This window comes from Eulemur rufifrons, chromosome 17 (assembly GCF_041146395.1).
Source record: "Eulemur rufifrons isolate Redbay chromosome 17, OSU_ERuf_1, whole genome shotgun sequence".
Lineage (NCBI taxonomy): Eukaryota > Metazoa > Chordata > Mammalia > Primates > Lemuridae > Eulemur > Eulemur rufifrons.
Genome location: NC_090999.1, coordinates 9,531,299 through 9,546,472, shown reverse-complemented (window position 1 = coordinate 9,546,472; position 15,174 = coordinate 9,531,299).

Genomic DNA, 15,174 nt, shown 5'->3' with positions numbered 1-15,174 from the left:
ACCCTTGTCCACTTGCCATCTGTGATGCCCAGGACCTGTCTCGGCCTCCCCAGACATGGGAGCTCACAACAGCGGTCGGCCCCTGCTGCCATGAACACGTTCTGCAGCTGGTCTGTTACAAGAAGGCCTGGTGGGTATCTGGGATCTTCAATCCAGTCTAGCCTTAGCTGGCTCAAGTGACTGAAAGATCTGAGGCCCTCCCTGGGTCTGTTTTGTGTGCATGTTTGTGTGCATCTGTGTGTGCCCCTGTGTGACTGCTGCTGGGGGTCTCTAAGGGATGCTGTGGCCAGAGATCTGTCATTACCTTTCCTGGGGTACCAGTCAGGCAACAGGCCAGGAGTTTAGACTGGAGTCTTCTCTTATTTCCTACAAACCTTTGAAGAGTTAAAAACATGCTGAAAAGTACAGATAAAAAAACATAAATCAGTATACATACCATCCATCCAGAATGAATGAATGTTAACCTTGTTGATTTTGTTTTGTATTTTTTTTTTAAAAAATATAGACCATTGTGGATAACGCTGACATTTCCATTTGTCCCCCCCCTTCATGGGTCTCCTGGCCTATCTGCCCCCATCAGAAGTCACTACCTTCCTAAATTTATGTTCTTACAGTTTTTCTTTTATACTTCATACACACAAAAGCCACACATAAATATGTAGTTTTACTTTGTGGTTACAATTAAATAAATGGTGTAATAGGATATGCACTAAAGCTTAGTTCCCATGTCTCTAATAATAATAATAATAATTCAGCAGGAACAACTGGCTATTGAATATGCTTTTGCACAAAGGGGCTCTGGGTCTCTGGAGCTGTGCAAAGGGATCCACATGCAGGTGGGGATTTTTTTAACCCAGAAGTCTAACCACATTGCTTCCCTGACTAGAAGCCCCGAAGGTGTCCCACTCACCAAAGGATAGAGTGAAACTCCCCAGTGTGGCCTATAGGGTGACACACATGGTATGATCTGAGAGGTAACCAAAGTCCCTCCTAAATCGTGTTCCTCCACTGACCCTACAAGTATCCCTGAAATAGTCACATGGTTCATTCATGGGGTCAGGCCTGTTAGAAGGAACTGGAAGGGGTTTCAACAGTCATTTCGCTCCATGCCTTCATTTGTTTTAATAGAGGGGAAGTCCAAAGTCCTCTGAGATTGGTGTTTCAACTAAGTTCACACAGATGCAGTGCTGAGTTAGAGCCTCAGTCTCCCAACTGGGGAACGGTGCTTTATCCACCTGCAACACCTTGGTTAACTTGGGCACCTTCAAGGGCCACAGTCACCAGGCAAATACCATCTGGGAGGAATAACACCTAGAACTGTTACTAGCCACCCTTTGACAGCCCCGTGTTAATGTGGGGAAGGAAAAGGAAAGTCAGTAACAGGACCACTCCTGGGAATGACTGACTGGATCTAGAGCAGTAACATCCAGTAGAAACACGATGCAAGCCACATATATAATTTTAAATTTTCTAGTGGCCACATTAAAAAAGTAAAATGATTTTAATAATAGATTTTAGTTACATATTAATTTTAATATATATTATATTTAACTAGCCACATCCAAAATATAATTTCAATATGCAAATTATTAACAAGCTATTTTACATTCCTTTTTGTACCAGGTCTTTGAAATTTGAACTGTATTTTACACATTCAGCACGTCTCAGAACTAGCTACATATCGAGTGCTCAGTAGCCACATGTGGTTTTTAGCTACCATATTGCACTGCACAGTTCTAGAACACTCTGCAGGGAATCACTCTAGCTAGTCTCTGATCACTGCATTAGTGTGTGGGGCACGCAAAGCTGGGAGGTTCAGGGAAATCACCCCGATTCTTCATAACCTGTAAATAAGGGGATCACAGAATTTTTTAAGCAAACCAAGAGATTGTTGAGGGTGAGTGAAAGGGGTGACTCTCAATGACTGTGCAGACACAGGCAGACACCAGCACTGGACAGCTGGCCAGGACAGGTGGTCGGTGTGGTTATGAAGAGATGCCCTTCTGAGGAGGCTCAGGCCATGGCCCCGAATGCCGAGGTGCTGGTGGGAGGCATCAGGTAGCCCTGGGTGACCATGAGGAATTGTGAGAGATGGAAGACACCTGGTCAAAGGGATTGACGTGCCATCTGGGGGCACCTGAGTAAAGGACCTGCAATGTGATCCAGAATGGAGACTGATCAACTGTGGAAATACAAAAAAGAGGAGATAAGCTTAAACGGAAAAATGTAAGATTGTGTCAGGCCCAAAGAAGAGTTCCCTGGCGCTGAGAAGGCATGTCGGAGACTGGTGTGCTAGTGCCTTCTGGGGGCTTAAAAAAAGCATGAATTCAGTTCATCCCAGGCATAAAACTACCTGCTACAAAGAAGGAAGATAAATTAGCAGATGTCTGAGCTCCTTCCAGCTCTAGATCCCAAGATAAGACAAAACTATTGCTTGTGGGAAATGTTCCAAAGATGAAAAAAAAGTTTTAGCTAGAAAAAATCTGTTGCAAGTGGTTTTTTAAAGGGTAAAGCACAAACCTTGAGGAAAATAAGGAAAAAAAAAAAAAACCTAACATACATTTTGATGACTACTGATACTGTAGAAAGAAATGATTCTCATATTTTGTTTACCTAAAGTTTAAGAAGAATAACTATGAGAAAGAATCTTTCCCAGTAGCTTTTTCTCTCATTTTTTTTTTTTAAACTCCATCATATATTCTAGTCTGGCATATGGTGAAGTTCAGTTTCCAAAAACAAGGTTCTGCTCTTTTACAACACTCAGATCAGGGGCCCGTGTCTAGTCAGCGAGGCATAGTAAAGTCCAAGAGCTGTTCAGGTAGACAGACTGAAATGTAAGTCCCAGCATCTCCGCTTAGTAGCTTTGTGACAGATCAATTTATTTAACAGCTCTGAGCCTCAGTTTCCTGATCTGTACAATGAAGCTAAGAATATCTATTGCACAGAATTGGGATGATTTAATGATATGAAGCTGAACAGCGGTAGTTACAGTGTCTATCAGAAAAGCTTATGTTCAATGAATGGTAGCCATATGGGCTATGTGGAAGGCAGTTTCAAATGATTATTTAATGATAATGATAAGATATCCCAGAAACTTTCAAGTCTTAGCAAATGCAATAAATCCAGGTCAATAGATATTTAACAAGCGTCTACTATGTGTGAGGTATTGCGTATCTCGACACCACATTCTTAATTTATAATGGCGATTCATGCTTACAAATGCCCCTTGAGTTCTTATGCTTTTCTCCATGCTGTTCAATTTGGAGTCACAGTATCTCTAATACCTGAATGTTGGGAAGTGGTGGGGGGGAGGGGAGAGAAATGGGGAAAATACTGTCACTCGGCAGGAGCAGAGAAGTGGTAGGTGAAGGATGAAATTAAAGATGGAGTCTCAAGAGTCGGCTAGTGGGCCAATCACAAAATAACTAAGCACAGTTCAACGATTCTATGAACAGACAGAAAAAGGCGAGTGTGAATGTGTGTGTGATGGTATGTGTGTGTTCACAGGAGATATATTTTCATACCCAGAATAGATATCTTTGGTCTTTATTTTTAAGTCAAGTTTGTAGAGGTATAATTTACATATGATAACATACACTCATTTTAGGAATACACTTTGATGGGTTTTGACAAATGTATCACATATGTAACTAGCACCACAATCAAAATTTAGGGAAATTCTCTCACCCTAGAAAGTTTCCTAGTATTCCTGTCCCCCAGCTCCAGGCAACCATTGTTTTTCTTTTACTCACTAGAGATTAATTTAGTTTTGCAGTTTCCAAACTCTGTTGAGGTGCCCAGGGACATTGCAGCAAACTCATGGAGCGCCATGGATGCCATGGGAACCAGTGTTTTGAAGTTGTTGTGGACCTAATGACTTAACAAACTGAATTTTTATGTATTTCTTTTGGCTTAGGAGCACCATGAGGAAATGACGAGACACCAATAATAACATTTTCAAGGCTCATCCATGTTATTGCATATAACACTGTATGTCATTCCTTTATAACGCTGAGAGGTGTTTCAGTGTATGGATATAACACAATGTCTCTAAGGAAAGCTGCTATGAGCCTTTATATACAAATCTTTTGAGTACATATGTTTTCATTTTTCTTGGGTAGATACCTAGAAGCAGAATTTCTGGGTCATATGTTAAGTATATGTTTAACTTTTTAAGAAACTGCCAAACGGTTTTCCAAAGCACAATTTTACACCCCCAGTTGCTCTACTTTCTTGCCAACATGGTATTGCTAGTCTCTTTAATTTTAGGCATTCTGGTGGGTGTATGGTGCTAGCTCATTGTGCTTTTAATTTGCATTTTCCTGATGACTAACGATGTTGAGAATCTTTTCATGTGCTTGTGGGCCATTTATATTTTCTCTTTAGTGAAGGTGGTTGAAATCTTTTGCCCATTAAAAAAAAAATCAAGTGGCTTGTCTTCTTATGATTGAGTTATAAACTATATTAGATACATGTATATCTGACAATAGACTTGTGTTTTTTTTCTTTTTTTTTTTTTTTTGGAGACAGAGTCTTGTCCTGCTGCCCAGGCTAGAGTGCCATGGCGTTAGCCTAGCTCACAGCAACGTCAAACTCCTGGGCTTAAGCAATCCTGCCTCAGCCTCCCAAGTAGTTGGGACTACAGGCATGTGCCACCATGCCTAGCTAATTTTTTCTGTATATATTTTTAGTTGTCCAGCTAATTTCTTTCTTTCTTTTTTTTTTTTTAGTAGAGACTGGGTCTCCCTCTTGCTCAGGCTGGTCTCGAACTCCTGACCTCGAGTGATCCTCCCACCTCAGCCTCCCAGAGTGCTAGGATTACAGGTGTGAACCACTGTGCCCGGCCCTGACAATAGATTTGTAGTAAGAACATATAAATATGTTTACAACTTAATCATAAGAAGACAAATCACTTGATATTTGAAATAATTTTGTCCTGGTCTGTGGTTTGCCTTTTTGTTGTCCTAATAGTATCTTTCTTTCAAAGAACACAAGCTTTCAATTTTGATAAAGTCCATTTTATCAATATATCCTTTCATTGTGCTTTTTCGTGTCCTAAGAAATTATTGTCTGCCTCCAAGGTCACAAAGGCTTTCTCTGATTTTTTTCTGGATGTTTTGTAGTTTTAGCTTTTGTGTTTTAGTTTATGATCTATTTTGAGTTAGTTTTTGTGTATGGTGTGAGGTAAAGGTGGAGGTGCATTTTTTTTCTTTGTGGCTATTCAGATGGTCAAGTGGTATTTGTTGAAAAGACTATCCTTTCCCCATTGAACCTCGCTGACACTCTGATTGAACAGTAACTGATCATGTTTGTGTGTCTATTTCTGGACTCTCTCTTCTTTTTCACTCACCGTTTGACTATCCTTAGCCAGTATCACACCGTGTTGATTATGATAGCTTTATAGTAAGTCTTGAAATCCAGGTAAAATAATATAAGTCCTCCAATTTTGGTGTTTTCTTTTTTCAAAATTGTTTTGTCTAAATTATATGTCCTTTGCATTTTTATTTACACTGCAGAATCAACATGACATTTCTATGAAAAAGCCTGGTGGAATGTGATAGACTCTTCCTTGAGCACGAATGAGGCTGTCAGGCCAACTTCTCTGGAAGGCTGAGTACATTTTGGTGGTGATTTAAAGGGTGACTGAAAAAAAAAAAAGCTGGAAAGAGAAAAGGAAAAAACAAAACCCCCAAAGCTATCTTTCCAATTGCCTCTTTAAATTGGTGATTTAACGTTCTTGGAAGTGCAGATTCCCCCTGGGAGGGGTAACAGCATTAAAGCTTTGACCCTTTAGCAAGAGAAACTCCAGCTGCTTTGGTATCCAGTAAATTTACTGAGATCTTAAAGAAATTAGGACATTAGAAGTGAAAAGAACTACGTAAACCTGGGACTTGGGGAGTGCTAAGACAAACATTGCCCACTTCGGTTTTGTTTGAAAACTGCAATTCAGAACACATCTTCTCACAGGCACAAGACCCCAGTCTAGGTAAGCAGGAAGGATGGAGACAGAACTGTGACCTCCACATGACTTTCAAAGAGCTGTGGTGCCTTGATGTTTGATAGGGACACATGGTGAGTTTTCATAGTGTTTGTCAGCCTAGGGAGCAATGAAAATAGAATAAAAAATAGGATTAGAAGTATTAATGATATTAACAAAACATAGGCAGAGATTAAAAGGATGATAATAGAGTTGGAAGACTGTGCGACAGGAAAAAAACCACGGCTATTGGAGTCACGATATCGTGGATTCTTGTCCTGTTTTCCCAACGTTCTTATTATGTGACATTAGGGCAAGAGGATCATAACACAGATTTTGTAGTTTGCCTTGAGGATTAAACAGGATCTCTCCAGATCCTACTGAATACCACAGGCACTACACTTTCAGGGTCCAAAACGGAACCTCCATTACCCCTCTCAAGCCAGCTCCTCCTTTGTTGTTTTCCATTTTAGTGACCTAACTCTAACACCTAACCCCAACCTTAATTCCCTGCCATCTGCTGTAGCAGGTATGTGCCCTTTGAAGCAGCCCAGAATCTTGAGAACACCTCCACATTTGAGTTTTCCCCAATATAGAAACCAAAGCATAAAACAAAAACCAACTACATTTCCCAGACCCCTTTGCAGCCAGGATGCAGACATGTGACTTGGATTCCACTAATCAGATGTACCAGCGTGAGAGTATGGGACTGTACTTCCTGGTGGGATCAGGTGAGGAAGGGGCAGGACGGGGCATCTCCCTTTTGCTGGCGCAGGTTCGGGCGGAGGTGGCTCTGTTCTGGGGTCTCCTCACCATCTTTTTACCAGGGAGTTGTTCCTGGAAACTCAGCCTAGAACCTGGTCCACTCTTGCTTCCAAAGATTCTCTTAGGCACGTCATAGCCTATTATAATCCATTTCTTCCCAAACTAGCTACTGCAAATTATATTTTACAGTTCAAAGAAGCAACACATGCTGAGTAGCCAAGCCAGAAACCTGGGTGCCTAACCATGACCCTTTCTCTCCCCACCACAGCCAGTTCATCACCAGGTCTTGTTGATTCTGGCCGTCCCCCATGCCCCCTGAGCCTGTCTATTTCTCTCCCCTGCACTGTCCTAGCCACAGTCAAACCAGCATTGTCCTTCATCTGGACTTTGGCAATGGTTCCTTCCACTCTTAGCCCCCGCATTCCCATCCTGTCTCCACACTATCCAGAGTTATTTTTGGAAAAAGGCAAATCTAATATTGTCACATTCTTGAATAAGACCCTTCAATGGCTCATTGTTGCGCTTAATGTAAAGTTCAGAATCTTCAACCTACCAAGCCCTGCATAATCTGCCTCCTGCCTCTCCTGTAGGCCGCTGCTCATTGACTGGGCCAGCTCTTGTCTGTCCCAAGGCCCTCATTCCCCACACCTAGAATATGTCCCGTTTCCACCCAGCCAACTCTTCCTTACCCTTCAAATGGTAGGCTCAGCTTTGCAAGTCAATGAGCTCAACATCCTCTATTTCTGTACGGCACTTTTTGCAGCGATGATCCTGTATTTAATTAGGTGGGCAGAATTGCATAGTTATAAAGCATGGGTTTTATAGCCAGATTATACTATACATTTGGTTCATTTCCTACATGTGTGACTTTATCTTTTTGTGCCTCAGTTTCCTCATTTGCAAAATGAGCATAATAAGACTACTGTACCTATGTCTAAGGTTTGTTGTGCTTAGAACAGGAGTTGGTATACTTTTCCTCTAAAGGACCAAAAGGTAAAAACTTTAGGTTTTGTGGACCATGTGGTCTCTGTCTCAACTAATCAGCTCTGCATAAAAGTAGCTTTGGATGATAATACATACAGGAATAGGTATGACTGTATTCCAATACAATTTTATTTACAGAAACTGGCATTGGGGCAGATTTGGCCCATGGGTTGTAGTTTGCCAACCACGGCTTAGAATAGGCTTGGCACAGAGCATGTGCTCAGTAAATGTTAGCTGTTATTATTGATTGTTTAATGCCTTTCTTTCCTGCTAGAATACAAGCTTCCTAAGGGCAGGGACTGTGTCTCTGTTATTTGGTGCTATATCACCAGTGACTAGTCTGGTAAGTAGTACATAGCAGAGGCTCAATAAATGATGTTTAGTGACTGAATGAGCATGTCAAGAAGTTGACCCAGAACCCAGGGCAGAGAGGGTGCTGAAGAATTGTTGGTTTTCTTCATTTCCTTCTTGTTTAAGAATGGTACTCTTGACTCATCCATAATAGGGCGTGTATTTTGAGAGTTTTTTCTTAGTAGAAATGGTAAACTTGATTCCCTTCATATAGGTTTTCAAGAGCAGAGTTGTCTAGTTAAATAACATGACTTTTATGGCTCTGGATACATTCTAAACATTATACATTATAATAACAATAGCTAGAATTTATAGGGTGCCTACTAGGTGCCAGAGTCACCATAGCTCTATGAAGCAGATAGTCCCCATTTACAGATGAAGAAACTGAGGTACAGGCAGGTTAAGCATTTTGCCAAGTTGTAGTCGGCAGAGGTGGAAATTGGACTCAGGTGTACTGGATTCGAGTTCTGTCCTCTTCTGCTAAGACTTGCTGTTCCTCACATGGCCAGATTGCTTTTCAAAGGGGCCATCAGCAGTGTTTCCCTAGAGCTCTATGTGTTATTATTTCTTCTCTATTCATTTGGCAAAAATTGATAACAATTCAAATGGTGCAGCTGCTGTGGGAAATAGGTTGGTGGTTCCCCAATAAGGTAAACACAGAGTTACCATGTAATCCAGCAATTTCACTCCAGGTTTATACACAAATGAATTGAAAAGAGGAGTTCAAAAACACCTTGTGCAAAATATTCATGGTAGCAGTATTCACAATAGCCAAAAGGTGGAAACAACCCAAATGTCTAATGACAGATGGATGGAAAAACCAAATGTGGTATATCCATGCAATGGAATATATTTGGCCTTAAGATAATAAAGTTTGAATACAAGCTACACCTGGAGGAACCTGGAAAATGTGAGTGAAAGAAGCCAGAAGAAGAAAGAAAAGCGTTAGGCCTCTTATTGTGTGATCCCATGTACATGAAATATCCCGAATCGGCAAATCCCTAGAGCCAGAAAACGAACCCATGGTAGCTAGGGTTTGGGGGCAGATGGGAGTGACTCTAACTGGGCTTCTTTTTGGAGTGGTAAACATTTTCTGGAATTGGAGAGTGATGGTTGCACAGCACTACAAAAGCAGTAACGCCATTGAATTGTACACTTTAAATGCTCAATTCTATGTGTACTTTATCATGGCAGAAAAATCCATAACAAATCTGTAAGACGGTAGGGAAATAATTTTCCAGAAATAGCACCATCTAGGTACTTGGACAAGCCTTTCTTACTACTGCTATTCTTATGCTCTTTTTTTTTATTCTTCTTTTCAGGAGAAATATTAGCTTTTCCCCACTTTACACTTGGGCATCCAAACAGCCTACAGACAACCTCCGCCAGCCATGCTGCCTTCAGCCTCCTCTGGGCCCGAGAGCATGTTTGCTGTGTATCAGGGCAACGTTTGACTTGTCTCCTTGCTGCTCTAATTAGATTTGCCCAGCTCCGTCAGAGAGAAGCAGGCTTTCTGCTGATACATGGGGCTTTCTCCTGACCCCATGCGTTAGCTCTCAAATGCCCTGTGAGCCTCTTTGCTTGCTTTCCTCTTGCGGCCAAGGGAAAAGAAGAACAGAAGTTCTACGGGCTCCTTCCTAGGTCTGCAACAACCTCCACCACAATCTTTTTTTCCAACCTGGAGGGTTTCCCTGGCAACCAAGTTAATAGTCCGTCACTCACCGCTTTCAACTCTTCAACTTCTTATTAATGCTTGTTCAGTTTTGAATAGTTTGTCTTACTTGAAAAGAAACTGCAGAAACTGCACTTTTGTTGTTGCTATTTTTTTTAAACTTGGGTTTCTGCCAGGCTTTTTAAAGGGCCCATAACAGATTTCCCCCATGAACACTTGAAAACACGGTTAACAACCACCACAAATTGTACCTACTATGTGTCAGGCACTGTTCTAAGTGCTTTACATGTAATCCTTCATTATATGTAACTATATGTAATGAAAGATTATATGTAATGGGCTGTCTTCATGACAACCTGTGAGGTAGGTACAACCATTATTCGAGTTTTACAGACGAGGACAGTGCGGCACGAGGAGGTCAAGTACCTTGCCCGGGGACACAGGCAGTGCCATTCTGAGACTTTACTGTAGAGCAGTTTCTCCAAATCTGTACGGAGTACCTGATTTTCACGTGGTGCCCAGGAGGAGGGAAGCCCTCGTCTACAGGGCAGGGGATCTTTCAGGAGAACTCACATCCCACCATCTGGGCATTCGCGATACCACCGTGCAATGTTCCTGTTTCGACTGACCCTGGCATACGACCGAGTGGTTTCGGAAGCTCAGACTCTGGGCTCAGGCAGAGCTGGGAACAAATCACGCCTTCATGCCTTACTCAGTGGCCAATTGCCTTGGAAATTCTGAAGCCGAGGCTGGCTGAGCCAGGGAGGGAGTTCCCCTGAGGAAATGCCTGCCTGGGTAGGGTTTTGGATTCCACTGATCTCTCAGTATTGGCACTCTTGATATTTGGGGTCACATAATTCTTTTTTGAGAGGGGCTGTCCTGTGCATTGTAGGGTGTTTAGTGGCATCCCTGGCCTCTCCCCACTACAGGCCAGCAGCACATTCCCAGCTGTGACAACCAAAAAAGTCTCCAGATAAGACCGAGTGTACCCTGGGGGCAACATCGCTCCTGGCTGAGAACCACCAGGTTAGGTGACCTGAGGCCTCTTCCCATTCCAATATTCCTTTCTGATTTTTAACATATGCTGTCAACATAAAGAGCTGTTTTATATAACGTTGCTTCATTTGCATGTAGAGCAGCCATTCAGAGTCACCGCTCAGATATGCAGAAGGGTAACCAGCTTTCTGGAATTTGCTATGAGAGCCTTTTCCTCTCAGTGGGAACAATCTCCATAACAATCACATTCCTTCTCCGGGCAGAAAAGCAATCTCACCACTCAAGGTAATTCTGTATTTTCTGGTGAAAATTTACTCTTTTGAGTACATTTCTCAGTCACCTCAGAGTTTCTATCACGCCTTTCCAATGGTTTCCTCCTTCGTAAGAAGTCTCTGAGAAATCCACCTCCTCCTGGAGAAAGTCCTGGGACAGGAGGAAGCTTCTGGAACATTGAGGCTCAGGCGGCTGGTTCTCTGAGCTGGCCTGGGAGGAGACGTGCGTCTTCCTGCTTGGTCTTCGGGTGAGACCTCATCTTACTTTCTCTGCACGCTGCTTGCTCCAGCTCTGGGCTGTCATCCCTGGCCTAAAATGTCCCCTCACTCTGGGCTAGGCGACCCCTGGCAGGCACCCTGATGGAATTCTCAGTCATCACCGGGCCCCTCCAGGGCTACGGGATCCCTGGATCTCCACCGTGCTGGTGGGGTGTGGGTGGCTCTCTCCTGCCCTTCTGTTTCCAGATCTGCAGTTCGTTCCCCTCCCACCCCACGTCCTGAGGCTGCCTCCTGCCTGGGTTCCAGGAGGGAAGTGTGGCACAGGCCACGGGCCTTTGCAGCCACAGTCTTGCAATTGCAGATCTGGAGAAAAATGGCAATAGCTGTTCCGGTATTTATCTATTCTCTTTCTTTATATCCTTATTCCGTAAGTTTTTTTCTATTTTTAAAATTTTTAATTTGTTTTTTGCTTTTCAAACTTTTTTGTTACAAACGAAGACACACACACTCACATATCCTAGGCCTACACAGGGTCAGGATCATCCCTGTCTTCCACCTCCACACCTCGTCCCACTGGAAGGTCTTCAGAGGCAGTAATGTGCATGGCTAATTGGAAAGTGTTTACAACTGACTTTATAGCCCCCTGCAACGCCCCACTGCGACACTCCCGCAAGCCCCCGGTGATCACAGTCCACGGAACTTTCCCCAGTGAGTTACCTCATCCCCCTCAAGCCCTCGCTTTCCTCCTCGTCCAGCTGAAGTTGCCCCCTCAGTCAGTTGTACACACCTCTGTCCCTTCTCCTCTCCCACTTCATTGCACTTGGTTGAGGTATCATCTCCCCAGGACAATGGGCAGATTTTTTTTTTCATAGGCTACCCAGGGGCCTCAGTTCTAATTCTCCACCTGGGACAGATCCAAGGCCTTCTCTCCTGTCCATGTGTGGCCACCAAAATGCGAACCTTTGGTTACCAAAACTGGCCACCTCTCCAGCTCACACAGAGCGACTCCGGCATCAGTTCACATTTGCCATGCTAACTTTCTGTTCATTTATTTTTTGGGCCCTGGGGCTATCCTTTACTTGCTTAGGAGCTTGGCTATGAATTAAAAAGGTATTTGTCATATTTTATTCAGCACTTCTTAGTGCTTGGTAGTGAGAGAGTAGTTTGGTTATTTTGTTTGCCACGTCCAGAAGCAGAGACCTGTCCCTGTGTCTGCACCCAGGGTCTGACGTTTGGCCTAAGGCCCTTCTTGCTCTGATGATGCATTTGGCCCATTCTCCAACGAGAATTTTTGTCCCTATCTCAGGCACAGATCTGTACTCACCTTTTATCTCTCCTGCAACAAACAGAAAGAAGTATTTTGCCATTTTACTTTCAGTCCTTTGGAACTCAATTTTGCACATGAGCCTCTAGCCTGCCAATTAGGCTGAATAAATGCCTGCTTCCCCCAGGATGCCCATGGGACCTGTACATCCCTGGAACCTGTGACTGTGTTCCCCCACACAGCAAAGGGACTTTATAGATGTGATTAAATCAAGAGTCTTGAGACGAGGAGATTATCCTGGATTTTCTGGGGCCTTGGCATAATCACAAGGGTCCTTGCAAGAGAGACGAATGCAGGAGTCGTCAGAGTGGGGGAGAGAGGCCATGTGGCAATGGAAACAGCTTGGAGTGATGTGCTTTAAAGGTGGCTGCAAGCCAGGGAATACAAGTGGCCTCTAGAAGCTGGAAGTGGCAAGTAAACTGATTCTTGTCTAGGGTCTCCAGAAAGAATGGAGAACTGCCAACACCTTGATTTTAGTCTGGTGAAACTGGTTTTGGACTTCTCACTGTCTGGACTGTAAGATAATATATGTTGTTTTAAGCCACTAAATTTGTAATAATTGGAAATAAAGATTCAAAGTTGAGGTCAGAGATGTAATGCAGCATAAAATTCATTAAAGAAAGTTAAGCAGAATTTAACTTATGGTATTTAAATAAGATGGGTGGGAGGCCATGAGAAAATACATTTGTTTTGGATTTATTTATCTACTTATTTTTGAGACAGAGTCTCGCTCTGTCAGCTGGGCTGAAGTGCAGTGGCACGATCATAGCTCACTGCTGCCTCAAACTCCTGGGCTCAAGCCATCCTCCCACCTCCCACATCGAGTAGCTGGGACTACAGGTACACACCACCACACCTGGCTAATTTTTCTTATTTTTTTGTGAGACAGGGTCTTGCTATGTTGCCCAGGCTGGTCTTGAACTCCTGGCCTCAAGTGATCCTCCTGCCTCGGCTTCCTAAAGAGCTGGGATTACGGACATGAGCCACGGTGCTCAGCCCTGTTTTGGATTTAATCACATAATCAGGGTGGTTTTACCATTTTAGAGTCGTTATTCTATGTGAAGCTTTGTGTTACATTTGTGTTTAAGTATATTTAATCTTCATAAAACTCTGCATAGGCTATGTAATTTGTGGGGCTCAGTGAAAGAGGAAAATGTGAGACCCCTTGTTCTTAATTATTAAGAATTTCAAGATGGCAACAGAAGAGCATTAAGCCAAGTGCAAGGCCCGTCAGAGTGTGGGCTCTGCACGGTGGCAAAGGTTGGGCACCAGGAAGCTGGGTGTTACTGTTGCCGTTTTTCATAGGAGGACACTGAGGCACAGAGTGGCAGTGTCTTAGTCCAAGTCAGACAGCTCGGGTGCTGAAGGCCAGAAGACAAGGCGAGTCCTACGGGTCATCGTATCTTGGGTTCCGCTCAGGGTAGATGCCCAGGGAGTACTATGGGAGTACAGCCAATCAACGCAATTCAGCAAGTGTTAAAAGTGCCTAGAAATTTTGTAGGTATTGCTGGGAGCACAAAAGAGAGCATGCTAAAATATGACAACACGCACAGATAGTTTGAGTAAATCCCTACAAATATGTAGGAGACCTTCCTGGCTCCCCCCGCCAGGCTTTGTGGGGTCTTTTTGTTAGTTCCTCTGGGAGGGTATCGTGAGCTGTCTAGCTTGTGAAGGTTGCTCATTAAACAACTATTTTGCCTAATTGAGGTAAATCAAACTAAATGCTAATTAGTATCTTCCAAAGAGTAAAAATAGATCTCTAATCACTCATATTCTTACAGAGCAGAGAGCACTGGGGAGCTGGGTTTTCGGAACTCATGTCTTATTCCACAGTTTACATATTTCATGCAAAACCTCACATGTCAGTTGCATGACAGCAGCTGACACGCCACCAAGATGCCTGAATGTGGCTGATCCACACAGGCTGTTGTTATGAGAAACTCTGTCGTTAGTGGCTATAATTGTACTTGTGCAACTATGACAAAGAATTTCCCCCCCAATTCTGTGGCTAGAATTATGTTAGTGAAATTCAGGTGACAGCTGAAGACAAGATGGAATGAGAACGGCCAGAGATGTGACAAATCGTTGTACTCCCCACATAATGTGGCTTGGGTTTGGCTTTGGCAGATGGTGGCACATTCAGACTTCTGTATTCACCCCCTGCAGGATTCCAGCAAGAGGGCATGACCACAACAGCTGACACTTGCAGCTGACCTTTTATCTGAGACTCCTGACATTGCTGGTCTGAAATGAAAATGCTTTTTCTGCCTCCTACTGGCATGGAGGTCACGGAACACCACTGGGAACACTTAGGGTGCTCTGATCAAATTGTCCTGATGGCAGGGAGGTCTGTCATCTCCCTCCAACAAGAATGGAGAAAGGAGTGGGTGTGGATTCAGCATCTCAGGGATGTCACCAAGGACCATGATCCCTTCTCATGCTTCCACCCCACCATCCTCAGCACATTGCATTTTATCCTCAGCTGTGTCCTTGCAAAGTCACAAGGCATTATTTTCTCATAAAGCTGTGTCCGAGTACAGGAAGAGCATCTTATTTTGTGTTGCCCTAAAAGCAGAGCCTGATATATTATTTGGGAGGTGACCCAGAAGCAGGG